Source organism: Astatotilapia calliptera, chromosome 11, assembly GCF_964374335.1.
Source record: "Astatotilapia calliptera chromosome 11, fAstCal68.1, whole genome shotgun sequence".
In the NCBI taxonomy this organism is placed as follows: domain Eukaryota; kingdom Metazoa; phylum Chordata; class Actinopteri; order Cichliformes; family Cichlidae; genus Astatotilapia; species Astatotilapia calliptera.
The window spans coordinates 11,443,806-11,471,238 of NC_137432.1; the positions used below are offsets into that span (position 1 = coordinate 11,443,806).

At 39.3% G+C, this 27,433-nt stretch overlaps 2 pseudogenes; both read left to right on the forward strand.

The window, feature by feature from the left end:
- The first annotated feature begins 10,659 nt into the window (after positions 1–10,659).
- LOC113031504 (uncharacterized) lies at positions 10,660–26,480 on the forward strand (annotated as a pseudogene).
- Positions 26,481–26,488: 8 nt separating this feature from the next.
- Positions 26,489–27,433, forward strand: part of LOC113032058 (uncharacterized) — a 36,731-nt pseudogene continuing 35,786 nt past the window's right edge.

Below are 27,433 nucleotides of genomic sequence, written 5' to 3' on the forward strand. Positions count from 1 at the left end.
AAATATATGAAGCTATTTTTATGCAAATTGTTTCTTTTTGAAAACTGAGTCTGCTTTGCTGGAATTCTCATCTGCACACTCGTGATACAGTTCTGTTAATTGTCCTTGTGGAGTCATCTAATCAAATTAATTATTTTGCATTTTGTACTTTCATACCTACTACAACAATAACAGTAAAAAAAACAAAACAAAACAAAAACTTCTTAAACAAATAATAATTTCAGATATTTCTTGTGGGACGCTCAGTCAACATGACACTTAGTTATACAACTCTCCAAATAGGGAGACTTATGCTTTAATTTCAGATATTTAGTTTTCTTCTTGGTACTTTTTTTTCTTCTTTTTTTTGAGAATATGCCTCTTCACTACATTAACATTGTACATTGAAAAATTTGGTGTCTTGATCAATCGACTATACTGTGTGTAACATATCTGTAATGAAATTGGTCTGAAGTGTCATGGCATAAACTCCAAAGGAAGCACCATGTTCCTGTCATTCAATTGAAGATTCGTCTAACCTTTTTCACAATCTATCAAATAGAGTCAGAATCAAATTTTTTGTTTGTTTGTTTTTATTATGATGAAAAATAAATCATGTGTAATAATATTTACAACCAAACCAAACAATTGTCAGCAATTTTACATACCATCTTCAACTGTGAAAGCAAATCCATCTTTCAAAAACACTGGGAGACGCTGTAAAATGTAAATAAATAAAATAATCTCATAAAACCCTTTCTATTTACTATAGAACATAGAAACATATCAAATGTTTAAACTGAAACTTTACTATTTCATGAAAAATATTACCTTATTTTGAATATTGCAGCAGTGAAAAGTCTAAAAAAAAAATTCTACAAATTTCAGAATAATGCTCCTCAAAATTGAGAAGTCTTTGAATATCTCATTATCTGGAGTACATAATATTATTAAAAGATTCAGAGAATCTGGAGAAATCTCTGTGCACAAGGACATCAATACTGGATGCCCATGAGTTTCAGGCGCTAAGGTGAAAATGTATTTAAGGCATGATTCTGTCATGCCTTTTTAAATACATGGCATGCAGTGGGCTAAGAAACAATTCCTGAAATCACTGTCTATGAACACAGTTGGCTGTGCCATCTATAAATGTGGTAAAGCATGTTATGCAAAGAAGTCATATGTGAACATGGTCGAGAAACCTCCTCTTCTCTGGGTCATAGCTTATTTAAAATGGACTGAGGCAAATTGTAAAACTGTTCTGTGGTCAAACAAATTGAATTTTGTTTTTGGAAACATGGATTTGGTATCCAGACTAAAGAGGAGAGGGTCCATTCAGAGAGGAGATGCACCATCCAGCTTGTTATCAGCATTCGTTACGAAGTCAGCATCTCTGATGGTATGGTGGAACATTAGTGCCTTAAACTGACAGCTTACACATCTGGAAAGGCACTATCTATGATGTAAGGTGTATAAAGTTTTTAGAGCAACAAATGTACCTATCCAAAGTATATCTTTTTCAGTAAAGCATATCTCTTATGGTATTTTTCAGCAAGACAATGGTAAACTGCATATGGCATTACAACAGCAACGGCCTGCCTGCAGACTGCCTGGGCACATCGTGAAATAAAAGATATGGCAAAGAAGACACAGGACTATTGAGCAGCTAGAATTCTTTATCAGATAGGAATGGGACAATATTCTTATCCCTAAAGTCCAGTTACTAGTCTGCTCAGTTCATGGATTATTATTGTAGAATTCTTGCTGCTGTTTTTGATGATGATGATGATGACGTTGATGAACGGTTTATATAAAAATGTAAATATGAAACAGATACATCTCTTTAACATATCCTTCAATTGGATATATTGACATTTGACAAGACTGTGTATAACAGTAAGCAAACTTACAAAAAAATCCCAAACAATTATTATTTCAGCAGGATGGTCATCAAACGTTTCTCAACAAACCTCAGCATAGGAAAATAAATGGTAAATGGTCTGTATTTGTATAGCTCTTTGCTTGGTCCTAAGGACCCCAAAGCGCTTTACACTATACAGGGAGTGCAGAATTATTAGGCAAATGAGTATTTTGTCCACATCAACCTCTTCATGCATGTTGTCTTACTCCAAGCTGTATAGGCTCGAAAGCCTACTACCAATTAAGCATATTAGGTGATGTGCATCTCTGTAATGAGAAGGGGTGTGGTCTAATGACATCAACACCCTATATCAGGTGTGCATAATTATTAGGCAACGTCCTTTCCTTTGGCAAAATGGGTCAAAAGAAGGACTTGACAGGCTCAGAAAAGTCAAAAATAGTGAGATATCTTGCAGAGGGATGCAGCACTCTCAAAATTGCAAAGCTTCTGAAGCGTGATCATCGACCAATCAAGCGTTTCATTCAAAATAGTCAACAGGGTCGCAAGAAGCGTGTGGAAAAACCAAGGTGCAAAATAACTGCCCATGAACTGAGAAAAGTCAAGCGTGCAGCTGCCAAGATGCCACTTGCCACCAGTTTGGCCATATTTCAGAGCTGCAACATCACTGGAGTGCCCAAAAGCACAAGGTGTGCAATACTCAGAGACATGGCCAAGGTAAGAAAGGCTGAAAGACGACCACCACTGAACAAGACACACAAGCTGAAACGTCAAGACTGGGCCAAGAAATATCTCAAGACTGATTTTTCTAAGGTTTTATGGACTGATGAAATGAGAGTGAGTCTTGATGGGCCAGATGGATGGGCCTGTGGCTGGATTGGTAAAGGGCAGAGAGCTCCAGTCCGACTCAGACGCCAGCAAGGTGGAGGTGGAGTACTGGTTTGGGCTGGTATCATCAAAGATGAGCTTGTGGGGCCTTTTCGGGTTGAGGATGGAGTCAAGCTCAACTCCCAGTCCTACTGCCAGTTTCTGGAAGACACCTTCTTCAAGCAGTGGTACAGGAAGAAGTCTGCATCCTTCAAGAAAAACATGATTTTCATGCAGGACAATGCTCCATCACACGCGTCCAAGTACTCCACAGCGTGGCTGGCAAGAAAGGGTATAAAAGAAGAAAAACTAATGACATGGCCACCTTGTTCACCTGATCTGAACCCCATTGAGAACCTGTGGTCCATCATCAAATGTGAGATTTACAAGGAGGGAAAACAGTACACCTCTCTGAACAGTGTCTGGGAGGCTGTGGTTGCTGCTGCACGCAATGTTGATGGTGAACAGATCAAAACACTGACAGAATCCATGGATGGCAGGCTTTTGAGTGTCCTTGCAAAGAAAGGTGGCTATATTGGTCGCTGATTTGTTTTTGTTTTGTTTTTGAATGTCAGAAATGTATATTTGTGAATGTGGAGATGTTATATTGGTTTCACTGGTAAAAATAAATGATTGAAATGGGTATATATTTGTCTTTTGTTAAGTTGCCTAATAATTATGCACAGTAATAGTCACCTGCACACACAGATATCCCCCTAAAATAGCTAAAACTAAAAACAAACTAACAACTACTTCCAAAAACATTCAGCTTTGATATTAATGAGTTTTTTGGGTTCATTGAGAACATGGTTGTTGTTCAATAATAAAATTATTCCTCAAAAATACAACTTGCCTAATAATTCTGCACTCCCTGTACACAATCATCCACCCATTCACACACTCGTGATGGCAAGCTACAGTGTAGCCACAGCCACCCTGGGGTGCACTGACAGAGGCGAGGCTGCCGGACACTGGCACCACTAGGCCCTCTGACCACCACCAGTAGGCAACGGGTGAAGTGTCTTGCCCAAAGACACAACGACCGAGACTGTCGGAGCCGGGGCTCGAACCGGCAATCTTCCGATTACAAGACGAACGCCCAACTCTTGAGCCACGATCGCCACCACCAAAATAATAGATTTTCTTATACAGACTGGATCTATTTTCACTCCTGGACTTCTAGATGTGTTTTCATATTGCAGAATGATCCCTAATTATTCTGCATTTTTTTATTCTATGTATCTGCGAGTGCCCTGCCCAGGGTGTACACTCTCACCCTCTATAATTGCTGGGATAGGCTCCAGTCCCCCTGCATCCCTTCTGAAAGCTGATGGAAGGATGGAAAAAAAGTTGGGTTTACTACAGACGATTCAATTTTCAATTCAATTCAATTCAATTTTATTTATATAGCGCCAAATCACAACAAAAGTCACCTCAAGGCGCTTCATAAATACAGAGACAAACCCAACAATCATATGACCCCCTATGAGCAAGCACTTTGGCGACAGTGGGAAGGAAAAACTCCCTTTTAACAGGAAGAAACCTCCGGCAGAACCAGGCTCAGGGAGGGGCGGCCATCTGCTGCGACCGGTTGGGGTGATCATAGTTTAAAGATATAAGGCCTCCCAAACGTTTATGTGTAATGGGATGGAAGGATGGTACGTAAACATTGTGATTCCAGGAAGAAAAAAACATCTCACACTTTGTGAGGTAGAAGTTGATGATACTGTAAACAATCCATGACAGACCCAACCACATCTCAACGCTTTTCAGCACACTTTATTATGGTTGCTTGTTTACACGCTGCTGCAGCTTTTCAGCCGCCAACCGAACACACACCAACAAGAATATAGCTCAGGACCCAGTACAGACTTTTAAGCTGTTGAGGCGTGATTGTGGATGCTGCTCAGGTGTGTCCGTCCACCTACCCTGCAGACCAAGCCAGAAACGAGGTTTCTGTAAGGCAGAGTAAATTGATGTAATCGAGTAATGTTTAATAATAACAGTTCTTCCTGGTGCAGATGTGGATACTGTATTGTTCTTTCTTTGTGATTTTTCATGTTTTTTGCCAATTTTTAGTTTGTTGCTTGTCTGTTTAGGAGCAGACACGGTCTCTAAGGGCATGGGGGCTCTGGGGGTGATAACAGGAGGGGAGAAACTGCAGAGAGGCTTGTAAGACTGCAACTTTGCTTCCTGGCCTCAACTCTGGATAGTCACGTTTTAAGGGGTTTAATAAATTTGGCCAGATTTCTAGAAATGAGAGCTGCTCCATCCAAAGAGTTATGGATGCCATCTCTCCTAACAAGACTGGGTTTCCGCCAGAAAGTTTCCCAATTATCTATAAAGCCCACATTGTTTTCTGGACACCAATCAAATAGCCAGTAATCTCAAGAGACCATGTGGCTAAACATGGCACTCCTGGTCCGATTGGGAAGGGGATCAGAGAAAACTACAGAGTCTATCATTGTTTTGGCAAAGTTACACACCAATTCAATTTCAGTTTTAGTGATCTTCGATTGACGTAGCCAGGTGTCACTACTGCCAAACTGAATTATAATTTTACTGAATTTACCTTTATCCTTAGCCAGCAGTTTTCAATTTCCCTCAATGTCACCTGCTTTGACCCTTGGAGACAATTGACCATGGTTAGGGTTAGGGTGTCTCTGGCTTTACATGTCTGAAAACAGAATCACCGATTACCAGAGTTTGATCCCCAGCAGGTGTGTCACCACGTGGGGAAAATGTCTCAGACAGATAAGACTATGCTTCCTCCTTACCGTCACCTAGCCATATTGCTTTCCTGGCCGTTGGGGACAATTTGCCAGGGGAGAGCTAACACTACTTTCGGGTTAGCTTAGTGGGGGCCTGGTTAGCTTCAGGTTTTTCAAGGGTCTGAAGCCGAGTCTCCAATTCAGTTCCAGAGCTGCCTTTGAGGCCAAGAGCCTTGTCACAGCTGGTTGCATTAGATAGTACCTGCAGCCCATTCTGTTTACTTACTCTAGGTAGTCCATCTCTTTCAATTGTGCCATCAGCTCCCAACACAATGTTTATATTGTCAAGGAAACCAGAAAAGTAGCTGTTACATGAGGGAAGCTAGACTATAGAAAAGGATCAACCGAGCAGCAGGAGTAGATAACTACTCCTTTGTATAAGAAGGAACAGGAGGAGCACTTCCCAAACCTTATAACATGACCTCCATCAGGCTACTTCTGCACATATTTCTGAACAACAGGTGAGAGACAGACTCTGTGAGGGTGGCATGAAGGCCTGCCATCAGTTAATGGGACCTGTTCACAGCCTAACACTGTGCTACTCAAACACAGAATTGGCAGAGACACTGTACTGTATGTATACTTTATGTTGTTTAAAATGTCATCTAGCATGACTTGTTTGGGAAACACAACAAATAATGGCACACATGGATGTGCCATGCTGCAGGAGCTGGAGTATCTCTGGAACCTCAGAGGGTGGAAGAAAAATCAGTCAGGAGGTAGAAGGAGCAATGAACTGTAGCCACCACCTGGTAAACCGTTCCATTTTGGGAGTTGCCTTGTTATTGCCTGTCCAATGCACATGTTGTCACTTTTTAATTCAATTCAATTTAGTTCAATTCAATTTAGATAGTGCCAAATTACAACAGCAATTACCTTAAGGCACTTTAAAGCACTATCGCAAGGTATAGATCCTTCAATATTACAGAGAAAAAAAACCAAATCAAAGGAACCTTCTTTTGAGTAAGTACTTGGTGGGAAGGAAAAATTCCCCTCTGACAAGAAGAAGTCTCCAGCAGTATCAGGTTGAGGTAATAGGGGAAAAAAATCACACCGTATAACTTATATCAATGTCAAGCTGCCCAATTTGACAGAGCCAAAGAGTGAAAGCCATGGTCTGTCTGGTTAGGCACCAGATGCTTGCCATCCAGATTAAACACCTGGTTAGACAATATATTTCTAGTGAATTTATTTGGATTTAGAAGCATGAAATTAAAAGACTTTCCTACAGTGTGTGTTATCTGGCTTCATGTATCGATAAAGAAAAGAGGACCTCCCATTTATATGAACAAATTGGAGTCTATAAGGGATGGAGCTGTGTAGTTCCTTTGATTTGTTAGTCTGTTTGCCTAATGATTCTGTTTATCGGTTCCATTTGCACTTGCACTATAACCAGCTGATTTCAGTTCATGTCATCGAGGACGAAAATAGAGGTGTTGTCTACAGCAGGAATATGTACGGTATTTGAATTTTTATTGCACAAAAGGACAAGTGCATTATGGTAAAATGGAAACTGCATCAAGGACAGACACAACAGCATTATACAGTGGGGCAAAAAAGTATTTAGTCAGCCACCGATTGTGCAAGTTCCCCCACTTAAAATGATGACAGAGGTCAGTAATTTGCACCAAAGGTACACTTCAACTGTGAGAGACAGAATGTGAAAAAAAAATCCATGAATCCACATGGTAGGATTTGTAAAGAATTTATTCGTAAATCAGGGTGGAAAATAAGTATTTGGTCACCTCAAACAAGGAAAATCTCTGGCTCTCACAGACCTGTAACGTCTTCTGTAAGAAGCTTTTCTGTCCCCCACTCGTTACCTGTATGAATGGCACCTGTTTGAACTCATCATCTGTATAAAAGACACCTGTCCACAGCCTCAAACAGTCAGACTCCAAACTCCGCCATGGCCAAGACCAAAGAGCTTTCGAAGGACACCAGGAAAAGTATTGTAGACCTGCACCAGACTGGGAAGAGGGAATCTACAATAGGCAAGCAGCTTGGTGTGAAAAAATCAACTGTGGGAGCAATCATCAGAAAATGGAAGACATACAAGACCACTGATAATCTCCCTCGATCTGGGGCTCCACGCAAGATCTCATCCCGTGGGGTCAAAATGATCATGAGAACGGTGAGCAAAGATCCCAGAACCACACGGGGGGACCTGGTGAATGACCTGCAGAGAGCTGGGACCAAAGTAACAAAGGTCACCATCAGTAACACACTACAACGGCAGGGAATCAAATCCTGCAGTGCCAGACGTGTTCCGCTGCTGAATCAGAATCAGAATCAGAATCAGAATACTTTATTGATCCCTGGGGGAAATTATTTTTTGTTACAGTGCTCCATTTTAAACCAACATTAAGACAAGACAGACAATACGCTAACTAAGAATAGTACAATATATACATATATATACATACATACATACATACATAAGTCACTCAAGCCAGTGCATGTCCAGGCCCGTCTGAAGTTTGCCAGAGAGCACATGGATGATACAGCAGAGGATTGGGAGAATGTCATGTGGTCAGATGAAACCAAAGTAGAACTTTTTGGTATAAACTCAACTCGTCGTGTTTGGAGGAAGAAGAATACTGAGTTGCATCCCAAGAACACCATACCTACTGTGAAGCATGGGGGTGGAAACATCATGCTATGGGGCTGTTTTTCTGCCAAGGGGACAGGACGACTGATCCGTGTTAAGGACAGAATGAATGGGGCCATGTATCGTGAGATTTTGAGCCAGAACCTCCTTCCATCAGTGAGAACTTTGAAGATGAAACGAGGCTGGGTCTTCCAACATGACAATGATCCAAAACACACCGCCCGGGCAACAAAGGAGTGGCTCCGTAAGAAGCATTTGAAAGTACTGGAGTGGCCTAGCCAGTCTCCAGACCTCAACCCCATAGAAAATCTGTGGCGGGAGTTGAAAGTCCGTGTTGCTCGGCGACAGCCCCAAAACATCACTGCTCTCGAGAAGATCTGCATGGAGGAATACCAAAATACCAGCTACTGTGTGCAAACCTGGTAAAGACCTATAGTAAACGTTTGACCTCTGTTATTGCCAACAAAGGTTATGTTACAAAGTATTGAGTTGTATTTTTGTTATTGACCAAATACTTATTTTCCACCCTGATTTACGAATAAATTCTTTACAAATCCTACCATGTGGATTCATGGATTTTTTTTTCACATTCTGTCTCTCACAGTTGAAGTGTACCTCTGGTGCAAATTACTGACCTCTGTCATCATTTTAGGTGGGGGAACTTGCACAATCGGTGGCTGACTAAATACTTTTTTGCCCCACTGTACTTCTAGGAGAACTCCAGCTCTTTGCAAACATCTGCACAGACACCATGCTAATACAAGGCATGTCATCAGATATGGCAGCCTGACAGAATGGTACAATAGTACAATCAGGCTGCCAGCTAATAGCATCACGATAAATAGCATATTTGCAATGGCAGACCTGAACTATGTCTGTTTCTTTTGCAGTTAGGATGTAGTTTGTAGCTAAAAGCCAAAGGAACTGCACAAGAAATTAATGCATAAAGGCAGACAGAAAATATGTCATGTAATGGGAAAATAAGATTGTGGACAAAGAAATAATGCAAATCTGTAGTTACGTTAATGAACAACATGTATGTGGAGTGACAGTCACCTTCAAGGGAGGCAGACACCTGGTATTTGACATGGATTTGTATGAAACTAAGCAAAGTTACAAGAACAACATTTATTATTTGAACATGATTTTTCATTCTTTAAACAACTCATAGTCATGATCACAGTAAGCATATATAACAATGGGTGAGTATATGAAAATGCAGATCGAACCTACTTTGAGACACATACCTATGCTTTAAGGTAAGTCCTTGGTAGAATATGTTTCCAGTTTTTCATGTATTTTATATTATATATATATTTAATGTAGTACTGGTAAAGAACAAGAAAATTAAAAACCGAGACAAAAATCAGTTTTGCACAAATTTTATTCTTGTTGGGAATTTTTTCCCTTAAATCTTCTCCAAAAATTGTGTAAGTGTTCAAAACATTTAATCAATATCTTTTAAACTAGTTTATAGGCAAATAGTTATGGCAACAACTAGGAAATTCTGAATTATTACATGACATCCCATAATGTTTTCAGAATAGAGAAATACAGTAAGTGAGGTTGTCTGGTTGGGTCCGTGACAAAAAGTTCTGTTGTATGCACAGCACTGTTATGAAAAAGGGAGTCACCTGGTATTTGACAAGGGTGTATATGAAATTAAGCAAAGTTACAGGAATAACATTTATTATTTGAACATAAATTTTCATTCTTTAAACAACTGTCAGTCACATGATCACTGTGTAAACATATATAATAATGGCTCAGTTTGTGAAAATGCAGATTGAACCTACTATGAGACTCCTACCTACAACTAAAGGTAATTCCTTGGTAGAATAGGATGATATGAGTTTTTCCATGTATTTTGTAAAATATATCTATATAGATATATATAGATATATATTACCAGAAACAAAAAAAAAAGAAAAAAAAGAAAAAAGAAAAAAAAAACCAAAGGGAAAAAAAACAAAAAAAGTACTTAACTTAAACGTGACAGTAATATCATTAATAACCTTCAATTGTCAAACTAATATATTTTTGGAAATATTCTACCTTATCAAGGCTTAATTACTGTTATAATTTAAAAATTGACAATTGTATTTAAAAAATTACTCTAAAAGAAATTTCAAATTGCAAACCATTAAAAAAATATTGTACATCTGTCAAATCCTCTACTCCAGATTAAATATGAAAAACTTTACCTGAAATAATGTTTTCTTTTCTCTATAGGATGTTGACTACGGCTGGAATATTTGTCTTGTTGTCTATTCTAGGAAAGCTGAGTGGAAATTTGGGTGAGATTAAAAAATGTATCTAAGAAATATAAGAAGTAAACGTGAATTCATTACAATTCTAGGACTTGGTTAATTTAACAAACGAAAAGATAGTAAAAGTAAATAACTGATTTGAAGAATTCATATTTAATTATATATTTTAATTAGATCAGTGAAAAAGTGTTTTCAAAAAGATTATAAGAAAAATTCAATTAAAGAAGCTGACTGTAGATATTTTGGTGAAATGACTTACACCACTGTTAATTACATTTGGTAATTCTGTGCATCTTTCTATCTTTTAAATATCAAGGTGAAAATGTTGCCAGACTTGGACAAGTGGCTCAGTCTTCAACGTATGGGAATGCCAAACCCGAAAATGCCATTGATGGGAATCGTGCCAGCAACTACAACCAGGGATCCTGTGCCCATACAAACAACGACTTGAATCCCTGGTGGAGACTTGACCTTTTGAAGACATATAAAATCAACACTGTGACTATCACCAACAGACAAGACTGTTGCTCTGAGAGGATCAATGGAGCTGAGATCCGCATTGGAAATTCACTTAATGACAATGGCAATGCGAATCCCAGGTAAATGAGCTATTCATCTTATACGTGATTCAAATTTTTGTCATAACAGTCATATATGTGGGAATCATTACCTGTTAATCTGTTTCCTTGTCATTTGTTTTCAGATGTGCTGTAATCTCATCTATCGCTGCTGGGGCATCACAAACCTTTGCATGCAATGGAATGGAAGGTCGCTACATAAACATCGTTATTCCTGGGAGAACAGAATACCTGACACTTTGTGAGGTGGAAGTTGATGGTACACTTTCAGGTAAATCTTGTCCAATTCTTCTTGTGTGTTCTGGGTTAAATGAACACATAATGGTTTTTGGAGTTCTTCTTATCACATTAATGCTAATATTTGCAACTTTTCAGAGACTAATGTTGCCAGACTTGGACAAGTGAGTCAATCTTCAAAGTATGGGAATGCCAAACCCGAAAATGCCATTGATGGGAATCGTGCCAGCAACTACAACCAGGGATCCTGTGCCTGTACAAACAACAACTTGAATCCATGGTGGAGACTTGACCTTTTGAAGACATATAAAATCAACACTGTGACTATCACCAACAGACAAGACTGTTGCCCTGAGAGGATCAATGGAGCTGAGATCCGCATTGGAAATTCACTTAATGACAATGGCAATGCGAATCCCAGGTAAATGAGCTATTCATCTTATACTTGATTCAACTTTTGTCATAACCGTCATATATGTGGCAATCATTAATTATAATTGTAATAGATTTCTACTTCTATCTCTGTTTTTTTTTAGAGTTAAGTTCATCAGGCAATAAAGAGCAGCACCTTGATTATATGAAATTGACATTTATACAAACTTTTACTTTAGATTAATCTTATGTTACCTGTTAATCTGTTTCCTTGTCATTTGTTTTCAGATGTGCTGTAATCTCATCTATCGCTGCTGGGGCATCACAAACCTTTGCATGCAATGGAATGGAAGGTCGCTACATAAACATCGTTATTCCTGGGAGAACAGAATACCTGACACTTTGTGAGGTGGAAGTTGATGGTACACTTTCAGGTAAATCTTGTCCAATTCTTCTCGTGTGTTCTGGGTTAAATGAACACATAATGGATTTTGGAGTTCTTCTTATCATATTAATGCTAATATTTGCAACTTTTCAGAGACTAATGTTGCCAGACTTGGACAAGTGAGTCAGTCTTCAACGTATGGGAATGCCAAACCCGAAAATGCCATTGATGGGAATCGTGCCAGCAACTACAACCAGGGATCCTGTGCCTGTACAAACAACAACTTGAATCCATGGTGGAGACTTGACCTTTTGAAGACATATAAAATCAACACTGTGACTATCACCAACAGACAAGACTGTTGCCCTGAGAGGATCAATGGAGCTGAGATCCGCATTGGAAATTCACTTAATGACAATGGCAATGCGAATCCCAGGTAAATGAGCTATTCATCTTATACGTGATTCAAATTTTTGTCATAACAGTCATATATGTGGGAATCATTACCTGTTAATCTGTTTCCTTGTCATTTGTTTTCAGATGTGCTGTAATCTCATCCATCGCTGCTGGGGCATCACAAACCTTTGCATGCAATGGAATGGAAGGTCGCTACATAAACATCGTTATTCCTGGGAGAACAGAATACCTGACACTTTGTGAGGTGGAAGTTGATGGTACACTTTCAGGTAAATCTTGTCCAATTCTTCTCGTGTGTTCTGGGTTAAATGAACACATAATGGTTTTTGGAGTACTTCTTATCATATTAATGCTAATATTTGCAACTTTTCAGAGACTAATGTTGCCAGACTTGGACAAGTGGCTCAGTCTTCAACGTATGGGAATGCCAAACCCGAAAATGCCATTGATGGGAATCGTGCCAGCAACTACAACCAGGGATCCTGTGCCTGTACAAACAACAACTTGAATCCATGGTGGAGACTTGACCTTTTGAAAACATATAAAATCAACACTGTGACTATCACCAACAGACAAGACTGTTGCCCTGAGAGGATCAATGGAGCTGAGATCCGCATTGGAAATTCACTTAATGACAATGGCAATGCGAATCCCAGGTAAATGAGCTATTCATCTTATACGTGATTCAAATTTTTGTCATAACAGTCATATATGTGGGAATCATTACCTGTTAATCTGTTTCCTTGTCATTTGTTTTCAGATGTGCTGTAATCTCATCTATCGCTGCTGGGGCATCACAAACCTTTGCATGCAATGGAATGGAAGGTCGCTACATAAACATCGTTATTCCTGGGAGAACAGAATACCTGACACTTTGTGAGGTGGAAGTTGATGGTACACTTTCAGGTAAATCTTGTCCAATTCTTCTCGTGTGTTCCACGTTTAATGAACACATAATGGTTTTTGGAGTTCTTCTTATCATATTAATGCTAATTTTTGCAACTTTTCAGAGACTAATGTTGCCAGACTTGGACAAGTGAGTCAATCTTCAAAGTATGGGAATGCCAAACCCGAAAATGCCATTGATGGGAATCGTGCCAGCAACTTCAACCAGGGATCCTGTGCCTGTACAAACAACAACTTGAATCCATGGTGGAGACTTGACCTTTTGAAAACATATAAAATCAACACTGTGACTATCACCAACAGACAAGACTGTTGCCCTGAGAGGATCAATGGAGCTGAGATCCGCATTGGAAATTCACTTAATGACAATGGCAATGCGAATCCCAGGTAAATGAGCTATTCATCTTATACGTGATTCAAATTTTGTCATAACCGTCATATATGTGGCAATCATTAATTATAATTGTAATAGATTTCTACTTCTATCTCTGTTTTTTTTAGAGTTAAGTTCATCAGGCAATAAAGAGCAGCACCTTGATTATATGAAATTGACATTTATACAAACTTTTACTTTAGATTAATCTTATGTTACCTGTTAATCTGTTTCCTTGTCATTTGTTTTCAGATGTGCTGTAATCTCATCTATCGCTGCTGGGGCATCACAAACCTTTGCATGCAATGGAATGGAAGGTCGCTACATAAACATCGTTATTCCTGGGAGAACAGAATACCTGACACTTTGTGAGGTGGAAGTTGATGGTACACTTTCAGGTAAATCTTGTCCAATTCTTCTCGTGTGTTCCACGTTTAATGAACACATAATGGTTTTTGGAGTTCTTCTTATCATATTAATGCTAATATTTGCAACTTTTCAGAGACTAATGTTGCCAGACTTGGACAAGTGAGTCAGTCTTCAACGTATGGGAATGCCAAACCCGAAAATGCCATTGATGGGAATCGTGCCAGCAACTTCAACCAGGGATCCTGTGCCTGTACAAACAACAACTTGAATCCATGGTGGAGACTTGACCTTTTGAAGACATATAAAATCAACACTGTGACTATCACCAACAGACAAGACTGTTGCCCTGAGAGGATCAATGGAGCTGAGATCCGCATTGGAAATTCACTTAATGACAATGGCAATGCGAATCCCAGGTAAATGAGCTATTCATCTTATACGTGATTCAAATTTTGTCATAACAGTCATATATGTGGGAATCATTACCTGTTAATCTGTTTCCTTGTCATTTGTTTTCAGATGTGCTGTAATCTCATCTATCGCTGCTGGGGCATCACAAACCTTTGCATGCAATGGAATGGAAGGTCGCTACATAAACATCGTTATTCCTGGGAGAACAGAATACCTGACACTTTGTGAGGTGGAAGTTGATGGTACACTTTCAGGTAAATCTTGTCCAATTCTTCTTGTGTGTTCTGGGTTAAATGAACACATAATGGATTTTGGAGTTCTTCTTATCACATTAATGCTAATATTTGCAACTTTTCAGAGACTAATGTTGCCAGACTTGGACAAGTGAGTCAATCTTCAACGTATGGGAATGCCAAACCCGAAAATGCCATTGATGGGAATCGTGCCAGCAACTTCAACCAGGGATCCTGTGCCTGTACAAACAACAACTTGAATCCATGGTGGAGACTTGACCTTTTGAAAACATATAAAATCAACACTGTGACTATCACCAACAGACAAGACTGTTGCCCTGAGAGGATCAATGGAGCTGAGATCCGCATTGGAAATTCACTTAATGACAATGGCAATGCGAATCCCAGGTAAATGAGCTATTCATCTTATACTTGATTCAACTTTTGTCATAACCGTCATATATGTGGCAATCATTAATTATAATTGTAATAGATTTCTACTTCTATCTCTGTTTTTTTTAGAGTTAAGTTCATCAGGCAATAAAGAGCAGCACCTTGATTATATGAAATTGACATTTATACAAACTTTTACTTTAGATTAATCTTATGTTACCTGTTAATCTGTTTCCTTGTCATTTGTTTTCAGATGTGCTGTAATCTCATCCATCGCTGCTGGGGCATCACAAACCTTTGCATGCAATGGAATGGAAGGTCGCTACATAAACATCATTATTCCTGGGAGAACAGAATACCTGACACTTTGTGAGGTGGAAGTTGATGGTACACTTTCAGGTAAATCTTGTCCAATTCTTCTCGTGTGTTCTGGGTTAAATGAACACATAATGGTTTTTGGAGTACTTCTTATCATATTAATGCTAATATTTGCAACTTTTCAGAGACTAATGTTGCCAGACTTGGACAAGTGGCTCAGTCTTCAACGTATGGGAATGCCAAACCCGAAAATGCCATTGATGGGAATCGTGCCAGCAACTACAACCAGGGATCCTGTGCCTGTACAAACAACAACTTGAATCCATGGTGGAGACTTGACCTTTTGAAAACATATAAAATCAACACTGTGACTATCACCAACAGACAAGACTGTTGCCCTGAGAGGATCAATGGAGCTGAGATCCGCATTGGAAATTCACTTAATGACAATGGCAATGCGAATCCCAGGTAAATGAGCTATTCATCTTATACGTGATTCAAATTTTTGTCATAACAGTCATATATGTGGGAATCATTACCTGTTAATCTGTTTCCTTGTCATTTGTTTTCAGATGTGCTGTAATCTCATCTATCGCTGCTGGGGCATCACAAACCTTTGCATGCAATGGAATGGAAGGTCGCTACATAAACATCGTTATTCCTGGGAGAACAGAATACCTGACACTTTGTGAGGTGGAAGTTGATGGTACACTTTCAGGTAAATCTTGTCCAATTCTTCTCGTGTGTTCCACGTTTAATGAACACATAATGGTTTTTGGAGTTCTTCTTATCATATTAATGCTAATTTTTGCAACTTTTCAGAGACTAATGTTGCCAGACTTGGACAAGTGAGTCAATCTTCAAAGTATGGGAATGCCAAACCCGAAAATGCCATTGATGGGAATCGTGCCAGCAACTTCAACCAGGGATCCTGTGCCTGTACAAACAACAACTTGAATCCATGGTGGAGACTTGACCTTTTGAAAACATATAAAATCAACACTGTGACTATCACCAACAGACAAGACTGTTGCCCTGAGAGGATCAATGGAGCTGAGATCCGCATTGGAAATTCACTTAATGACAATGGCAATGCGAATCCCAGGTAAATGAGCTATTCATCTTATACTTGATTCAACTTTTGTCATAACCGTCATATATGTGGCAATCATTAATTATAATTGTAATAGATTTCTACTTCTATCTCTGTTTTTTTTAGAGTTAAGTTCATCAGGCAATAAAGAGCAGCACCTTGATTATATGAAATTGACATTTATACAAACTTTTACTTTAGATTAATCTTATGTTACCTGTTAATCTGTTTCCTTGTCATTTGTTTTCAGATGTGCTGTAATCTCATCTATCGCTGCTGGGGCATCACAAACCTTTGCATGCAATGGAATGGAAGGTCGCTACATAAACATCGTTATTCCTGGGAGAACAGAATACCTGACACTTTGTGAGGTGGAAGTTGATGGTACACTTTCAGGTAAATCTTGTCCAATTCTTCTCGTGTGTTCCACGTTTAATGAACACATAATGGTTTTTGGAGTTCTTCTTATCATATTAATGCTAATATTTGCAACTTTTCAGAGACTAATGTTGCCAGACTTGGACAAGTGAGTCAGTCTTCAACGTATGGGAATGCCAAACCCGAAAATGCCATTGATGGGAATCGTGCCAGCAACTTCAACCAGGGATCCTGTGCCTGTACAAACAACAACTTGAATCCATGGTGGAGACTTGACCTTTTGAAGACATATAAAATCAACACTGTGACTATCACCAACAGACAAGACTGTTGCCCTGAGAGGATCAATGGAGCTGAGATCCGCATTGGAAATTCACTTAATGACAATGGCAATGCGAATCCCAGGTAAATGAGCTATTCATCTTATACGTGATTCAAATTTTGTCATAACAGTCATATATGTGGGAATCATTACCTGTTAATCTGTTTCCTTGTCATTTGTTTTCAGATGTGCTGTAATCTCATCTATCGCTGCTGGGGCATCACAAACCTTTGCATGCAATGGAATGGAAGGTCGCTACATAAACATCGTTATTCCTGGGAGAACAGAATACCTGACACTTTGTGAGGTGGAAGTTGATGGTACACTTTCAGGTAAATCTTGTCCAATTCTTCTTGTGTGTTCTGGGTTAAATGAACACATAATGGATTTTGGAGTTCTTCTTATCACATTAATGCTAATATTTGCAACTTTTCAGAGACTAATGTTGCCAGACTTGGACAAGTGAGTCAATCTTCAAAGTATGGGAATGCCAAACCCGAAAATGCCATTGATGGGAATCGTGCCAGCAACTTCAACCAGGGATCCTGTGCCTGTACAAACAACAACTTGAATCCATGGTGGAGACTTGACCTTTTGAAAACATATAAAATCAACACTGTGACTATCACCAACAGACAAGACTGTTGCCCTGAGAGGATCAATGGAGCTGAGATCCGCATTGGAAATTCACTTAATGACAATGGCAATGCGAATCCCAGGTAAATGAGCTATTCATCTTATACTTGATTCAACTTTTGTCATAACCGTCATATATGTGGCAATCATTAATTATAATTGTAATAGATTTCTACTTCTATCTCTGTTTTTTTTAGAGTTAAGTTCATCAGGCAATAAAGAGCAGCACCTTGATTATATGAAATTGACATTTATACAAACTTTTACTTTAGATTAATCTTATGTTACCTGTTAATCTGTTTCCTTGTCATTTGTTTTCAGATGTGCTGTAATCTCATCCATCGCTGCTGGGGCATCACAAACCTTTGCATGCAATGGAATGGAAGGTCGCTACATAAACATCGTTATTCCTGGGAGAACAGAATACCTGACACTTTGTGAGGTGGAAGTTGATGGTACACTTTCAGGTAAATCTTGTCCAATTCTTCTCGTGTGTTCCACGTTTAATGAACACATAATGGTTTTTGGAGTTCTTCTTATCATATTAATGCTAATTTTTGCAACTTTTCAGAGACTAATGTTGCCAGACTTGGACAAGTGAGTCAATCTTCAAAGTATGGGAATGCCAAACCCGAAAATGCCATTGATGGGAATCGTGCCAGCAACTTCAACCAGGGATCCTGTGCCTGTACAAACAACAACTTGAATCCATGGTGGAGACTTGACCTTTTGAAAACATATAAAATCAACACTGTGACTATCACCAACAGACAAGACTGTTGCCCTGAGAGGATCAATGGAGCTGAGATCCGCATTGGAAATTCACTTAATGACAATGGCAATGCGAATCCCAGGTAAATGAGCTATTCATCTTATACTTGATTCAACTTTTGTCATAACCGTCATATATGTGGCAATCATTAATTATAATTGTAATAGATTTCTACTTCTATCTCTGTTTTTTTTAGAGTTAAGTTCATCAGGCAATAAAGAGCAGCACCTTGATTATATGAAATTGACATTTATACAAACTTTTACTTTAGATTAATCTTATGTTACCTGTTAATCTGTTTCCTTGTCATTTGTTTTCAGATGTGCTGTAATCTCATCTATCGCTGCTGGGGCATCACAAACCTTTGCATGCAATGGAATGGAAGGTCGCTACATAAACATCGTTATTCCTGGGAGAACAGAATACCTGACACTTTGTGAGGTGGAAGTTGATGGTACACTTTCAGGTAAATCTTGTCCAATTCTTCTCGTGTGTTCCACGTTTAATGAACACATAATGGTTTTTGGAGTTCTTCTTATCATATTAATGCTAATATTTGCAACTTTTCAGAGACTAATGTTGCCAGACTTGGACAAGTGAGTCAGTCTTCAACGTATGGGAATGCCAAACCCGAAAATGCCATTGATGGGAATCGTGCCAGCAACTTCAACCAGGGATCCTGTGCCTGTACAAACAACAACTTGAATCCATGGTGGAGACTTGACCTTTTGAAGACATATAAAATCAACACTGTGACTATCACCAACAGACAAGACTGTTGCCCTGAGAGGATCAATGGAGCTGAGATCCGCATTGGAAATTCACTTAATGACAATGGCAATGCGAATCCCAGGTAAATGAGCTATTCATCTTATACGTGATTCAAATTTTGTCATAACAGTCATATATGTGGGAATCATTACCTGTTAATCTGTTTCCTTGTCATTTGTTTTCAGATGTGCTGTAATCTCATCTATCGCTGCTGGGGCATCACAAACCTTTGCATGCAATGGAATGGAAGGTCGCTACATAAACATCGTTATTCCTGGGAGAACAGAATACCTGACACTTTGTGAGGTGGAAGTTGATGGTACACTTTCAGGTAAATCTTGTCCAATTCTTCTTGTGTGTTCTGGGTTAAATGAACACATAATGGATTTTGGAGTTCTTCTTATCACATTAATGCTAATATTTGCAACTTTTCAGAGACTAATGTTGCCAGACTTGGACAAGTGAGTCAATCTTCAAAGTATGGGAATGCCAAACCCGAAAATGCCATTGATGGGAATCGTGCCAGCAACTTCAACCAGGGATCCTGTGCCTGTACAAACAACAACTTGAATCCATGGTGGAGACTTGACCTTTTGAAAACATATAAAATCAACACTGTGACTATCACCAACAGACAAGACTGTTGCCCTGAGAGGATCAATGGAGCTGAGATCCGCATTGGAAATTCACTTAATGACAATGGCAATGCGAATCCCAGGTAAATGAGCTATTCATCTTATACTTGATTCAACTTTTGTCATAACCGTCATATATGTGGCAATCATTAATTATAATTGTAATAGATTTCTACTTCTATCTCTGTTTTTTTTAGAGTTAAGTTCATCAGGCAATAAAGAGCAGCACCTTGATTATATGAAATTGACATTTATACAAACTTTTACTTTAGATTAATCTTATGTTACCTGTTAATCTGTTTCCTTGTCATTTGTTTTCAGATGTGCTGTAATCTCATCCATCGCTGCTGGGGCATCACAAACCTTTGCATGCAATGGAATGGAAGGTCGCTACATAAACATCGTTATTCCTGGGAGAACAGAATACCTGACACTTTGTGAGGTGGAAGTTGATGGTACACTTTCAGGTAAATCTTGTCCAATTCTTCTCGTGTGTTCTGGGTTAAATGAACACATAATGGTTTTTGGAGTTCTTCTTATCATATTAATGCTAATATTTGCAACTTTTCAGAGACTAATGTTGCCAGACTTGGACAAGTGAGTCAGTCTTCAACGTATGGGAATGCCAAACCCGAAAATGCCATTGATGGGAATCGTGCCAGCAACTACAACCAGGGATCCTGTGCCTGTACAAACAACAACTTGAATCCATGGTGGAGACTTGACCTTTTGAAGACATATAAAATCAACACTGTGACTATCACCAACAGACAAGACTGTTGCCCTGAGAGGATCAATGGAGCTGAGATCCGCATTGGAAATTCACTTAATGACAATGGCAATGCGAATCCCAGGTAAATGAGCTATTCATCTTATACGTGATTCAAATTTTGTCATAACAGTCATATATGTGGGAATCATTACCTGTTAATCTGTTTCCTTGTCATTTGTTTTCAGATGTGCTGTAATCTCATCTATCGCTGCTGGGGCATCACAAACCTTTGCATGCAATGGAATGGAAGGTCGCTACATAAACATCGTTATTCCTGGGAGAACAGAATACCTGACACTTTGTGAGGTGGAAGTTGATGGTACACTTTCAGGTAAATCTTGTCCAATTCTTCTTGTGTGTTCTGGGTTAAATGAACACATAATGGATTTTGGAGTTCTTCTTATCACATTAATGCTAATATTTGCAACTTTTCAGAGACTAATGTTGCCAGACTTGGACAAGTGAGTCAATCTTCAAAGTATGGGAATGCCAAACCCGAAAATGCCATTGATGGGAATCGTGCCAGCAACTTCAACCAGGGATCCTGTGCCTGTACAAACAACAACTTGAATCCATGGTGGAGACTTGACCTTTTGAAAACATATAAAATCAACACTGTGACTATCACCAACAGACAAGACTGTTGCCCTGAGAGGATCAATGGAGCTGAGATCCGCATTGGAAATTCACTTAATGACAATGGCAATGCGAATCCCAGGTAAATGAGCTATTCATCTTATACTTGATTCAACTTTTGTCATAACCGTCATATATGTGGCAATCATTAATTATAATTGTAATAGATTTCTACTTCTATCTCTGTTTTTTTTAGAGTTAAGTTCATCAGGCAATAAAGAGCAGCACCTTGATTATATGAAATTGACATTTATACAAACTTTTACTTTAGATTAATCTTATGTTACCTGTTAATCTGTTTCCTTGTCATTTGTTTTCAGATGTGCTGTAATCTCATCCATCGCTGCTGGGGCATCACAAACCTTTGCATGCAATGGAATGGAAGGTCGCTACATAAACATCGTTATTCCTGGGAGAACAGAATACCTGACACTTTGTGAGGTGGAAGTTGATGGTACACTTTCAGGTAAATCTTGTCCAATTCTTCTCGTGTGTTCCACGTTTAATGAACACATAATGGTTTTTGGAGTTCTTCTTATCATATTAATGCTAATTTTTGCAACTTTTCAGAGACTAATGTTGCCAGACTTGGACAAGTGAGTCAATCTTCAAAGTATGGGAATGCCAAACCCGAAAATGCCATTGATGGGAATCGTGCCAGCAACTTCAACCAGGGATCCTGTGCCTGTACAAACAACAACTTGAATCCATGGTGGAGACTTGACCTTTTGAAAACATATAAAATCAACACTGTGACTATCACCAACAGACAAGACTGTTGCCCTGAGAGGATCAATGGAGCTGAGATCCGCATTGGAAATTCACTTAATGACAATGGCAATGCGAATCCCAGGTAAATGAGCTATTCATCTTATACTTGATTCAACTTTTGTCATAACCGTCATATATGTGGCAATCATTAATTATAATTGTAATAGATTTCTACTTCTATCTCTGTTTTTTTTAGAGTTAAGTTCATCAGGCAATAAAGAGCAGCACCTTGATTATATGAAATTGACATTTATACAAACTTTTACTTTAGATTAATCTTATGTTACCTGTTAATCTGTTTCCTTGTCATTTGTTTTCAGATGTGCTGTAATCTCATCTATCGCTGCTGGGGCATCACAAACCTTTGCATGCAATGGAATGGAAGGTCGCTACATAAACATCGTTATTCCTGGGAGAACAGAATACCTGACACTTTGTGAGGTGGAAGTTGATGGTACACTTTCAGGTAAATCTTGTCCAATTCTTCTCGTGTGTTCCACGTTTAATGAACACATAATGGTTTTTGGAGTTCTTCTTATCATATTAATGCTAATATTTGCAACTTTTCAGAGACTAATGTTGCCAGACTTGGACAAGTGAGTCAGTCTTCAACGTATGGGAATGCCAAACCCGAAAATGCCATTGATGGGAATCGTGCCAGCAACTTCAACCAGGGATCCTGTGCCTGTACAAACAACAACTTGAATCCATGGTGGAGACTTGACCTTTTGAAGACATATAAAATCAACACTGTGACTATCACCAACAGACAAGACTGTTGCCCTGAGAGGATCAATGGAGCTGAGATCCGCATTGGAAATTCACTTAATGACAATGGCAATGCGAATCCCAGGTAAATGAGCTATTCATCTTATACGTGATTCAAATTTTGTCATAACAGTCATATATGTGGGAATCATTACCTGTTAATCTGTTTCCTTGTCATTTGTTTTCAGATGTGCTGTAATCTCATCTATCGCTGCTGGGGCATCACAAACCTTTGCATGCAATGGAATGGAAGGTCGCTACATAAACATCGTTATTCCTGGGAGAACAGAATACCTGACACTTTGTGAGGTGGAAGTTGATGGTACACTTTCAGGTAAATCTTGTCCAATTCTTCTTGTGTGTTCTGGGTTAAATGAACACATAATGGATTTTGGAGTTCTTCTTATCACATTAATGCTAATATTTGCAACTTTTCAGAGACTAATGTTGCCAGACTTGGACAAGTGAGTCAATCTTCAAAGTATGGGAATGCCAAACCCGAAAATGCCATTGATGGGAATCGTGCCAGCAACTTCAACCAGGGATCCTGTGCCTGTACAAACAACAACTTGAATCCATGGTGGAGACTTGACCTTTTGAAAACATATAAAATCAACACTGTGACTATCACCAACAGACAAGACTGTTGCCCTGAGAGGATCAATGGAGCTGAGATCCGCATTGGAAATTCACTTAATGACAATGGCAATGCGAATCCCAGGTAAATGAGCTATTCATCTTATACTTGATTCAACTTTTGTCATAACCGTCATATATGTGGCAATCATTAATTATAATTGTAATAGATTTCTACTTCTATCTCTGTTTTTTTTAGAGTTAAGTTCATCAGGCAATAAAGAGCAGCACCTTGATTATATGAAATTGACATTTATACAAACTTTTACTTTAGATTAATCTTATGTTACCTGTTAATCTGTTTCCTTGTCATTTGTTTTCAGATGTGCTGTAATCTCATCCATCGCTGCTGGGGCATCACAAACCTTTGCATGCAATGGAATGGAAGGTCGCTACATAAACATCGTTATTCCTGGGAGAACAGAATACCTGACACTTTGTGAGGTGGAAGTTGATGGTACACTTTCAGGTAAATCTTGTCCAATTCTTCTCGTGTGTTCTGGGTTAAATGAACACATAATGGTTTTTGGAGTTCTTCTTATCATATTAATGCTAATATTTGCAACTTTTCAGAGACTAATGTTGCCAGACTTGGACAAGTGAGTCAGTCTTCAACGTATGGGAATGCCAAACCCGAAAATGCCATTGATGGGAATCGTGCCAGCAACTACAACCAGGGATCCTGTGCCTGTACAAACAACAACTTGAATCCATGGTGGAGACTTGACCTTTTGAAGACATATAAAATCAACACTGTGACTATCACCAACAGACAAGACTGTTGCCCTGAGAGGATCAATGGAGCTGAGATCCGCATTGGAAATTCACTTAATGACAATGGCAATGCGAATCCCAGGTAAATGAGCTATTCATCTTATACGTGATTCAAATTTTGTCATAACCGTCATATATGTGGCAATCATTAATTATAATTGTAATAGATTTCTACTTCTATCTCTGTTTTTTTTAGAGTTACAGTGGGGCAAAAAAGTATTTAGTCAGCCACCGATTGTGCAAGTTCCCCCACTTAAAATGATGACAGAGGTCAGTAATTTGCACCAGAGGTACACTTCAACTGTGAGAGACAGAATGTGAAAAAAAAATCCATGAATTCACATGGTAGGATTTGTAAAGAATTTATTCGTAAATTAGGGTGGAAAATAAGTATTTGGTCACCTCAAACAAGGAAAATCTCTGGCTCTCACAGACCTGTAACGTCTTCTGTAAGAAGCTTTTCTGTCCCCCACTCGTTACCTGTATGAATGGCACCTGTTTGAACTCATCATCTGTATAAAAGACACCTGTCCACAGCCTCAAACAGTCAGACTCCAAACTCCACCATGGCCAAGACCAAAGAGCTTTCGAAGGACACCAGGAAAAGTATTGTAGACCTGCACCAGACTGGGAAGAGTGAATCTACAATAGGCAAGCAGCTTGGTGTGAAAAAATCAACTGTGGGAGCAATCATCAGAAAATGGAAGACATACAAGACCACTGATAATCTCCCTCGATCTGGGGCTCCACGCAAGATCTCATCCCGTGGGGTCAAAATGATCATGAGAACGGTGAGCAAAGATCCCAGAACCACACGGGGGGACCTGGTGAATGACCTGCAGAGAGCTGGGACCAAAGTAACAAAGGTCACCATCAGTAACACACTACAACGGCAGGGAATCAAATCCCGCAGTGCCAGACGTGTTCCGCTGCTTAAGCCAGTGCATGTCCAGGCCCGTCTGAAGTTTGCCAGAGAGCACATGGATGATACAGCAGAGGATTGGGAGAATGTCATGTGGTCAGATGAAACCAAAGTAGAACTTTTTGGTATAAACTCAACTCGTCGTGTTTGGAGGAAGAAGAATACTGAGTTGCATCCCAAGAACACCATACCTACTGTGAAGCATGGGGGTGGAAACATCATGCTATGGGGCTGTTGTTCTGCCAAGGGGACAGGACGACTGATCCGTGTTAAGGACAGAATGAATGGGGCCATGTATCGTGAGATTTTGAGCCAAAACCTCCTTCCATCAGTGAGAACTTTGAAGATGAAACGAGGCTGGGTCTTCCAACATGACAATGATCCAAAACACACCGCCCGGGCAACAAAGGAGTGGCTCCGTAAGAAGCATTTGAAAGTCCTGGAGTGGCCTAGCCAGTCTCCAGACCTCAACCCCATAGAAAATCTGTGGCGGGAGTTGAAAGTCCGTGTTGCTCGGCGACAGCCCCAAAACATCACTGCTCTCGAGAAGATCTGCATGGAGGAATGGGCCAAAATACCAGCTACTGTGTGTGCAAACCTGGTAAAGACCTATAGTAAACGTTTGACCTCTGTTATTGCCAACAAAGGTTATGTTACAAAGTATTGAGTTGTATCTTTGTTATTGACGAAATACTTATTTTCCACCCTGATTTACGAATAAATTCTTTACAAATCCTACCATGTGGATTCATGGATTTTTTTTTTTTTTTTTTTTTTCACATTCTGTCTCTCTCAGTTGAAGTGTACCTCTGGTGCAAATTACTGACCTCTGTCATCATTTTAAGTGGGGGAACTTGCACAATCGGTGGCTGACTAAATACTTTTTTGCCCCACTGTAAGTTCATCAGGCAATAAAGAGCAGCACCTTGATTATATGAAATTGACATTTATACAAACTTTTACTTTAGATTAATCTTATGTTACCTGTTAATCTTTTTTCTTGTCATTTGTTTTCAGATGTGCTGTAATCTCATCCATCGCTGCTGGGGCATCACAAACCTTTGCATGCAATGGAATGGAAGGTCGCTACATAAACATCGTTATTCCTGGGAGAACAGAATACCTGACACTTTGTGAGGTGGAAGTTGATGGTACACTTTCAGGTAAATCTTGTCCAATTCTTCTCGTGTGTTCTGGGTTAAATGAACACATAATGGTTTTTGGAGTACTTCTTATCATATTAATGCTAATATTTGCAACTTTTCAGAGACTAATGTTGCCAGACTTGGACAAGTGGCTCAGTCTTCAACGTATGGGAATGCCAAACCCGAAAATGCCATTGATGGGAATCGTGCCAGCAACTACAACCAGGGATCCTGTGCCTGTACAAACAACAACTTGAATCCATGGTGGAGACTTGACCTTTTGAAAACATATAAAATCAACACTGTGACTATCACCAACAGACAAGACTGTTGCCCTGAGAGGATCAATGGAGCTGAGATCCGCATTGGAAATTCACTTAATGACAATGGCAATGCGAATCCCAGGTAAATGAGCTATTCATCTTATACGTGATTCAAATTTTGTCATAACCGTCATATATGTGGCAATCATTAATTATAATTGTAATAGATTTCTACTTCTATCTCTGTTTTTTTTAGAGTTACAGTGGGGCAAAAAAGTATTTAGTCAGCCACCGATTGTGCAAGTTCCCCCACTTAAAATGATGACAGAGGTCAGTAATTTGCACCAGAGGTACACTTCAACTGTGAGAGACAGAATGTGAAAAAAAAATCCATGAATTCACATGGTAGGATTTGTAAAGAATTTATTCGTAAATTAGGGTGGAAAATAAGTATTTGGTCACCTCAAACAAGGAAAATCTCTGGCTCTCACAGACCTGTAACGTCTTCTGTAAGAAGCTTTTCTGTCCCCCACTCGTTACCTGTATGAATGGCACCTGTTTGAACTCATCATCTGTATAAAAGACACCTGTCCACAGCCTCAAACAGTCAGACTCCAAACTCCACCATGGCCAAGACCAAAGAGCTTTCGAAGGACACCAGGAAAAGTATTGTAGACCTGCACCAGACTGGGAAGAGTGAATCTACAATAGGCAAGCAGCTTGGTGTGAAAAAATCAACTGTGGGAGCAATCATCAGAAAATGGAAGACA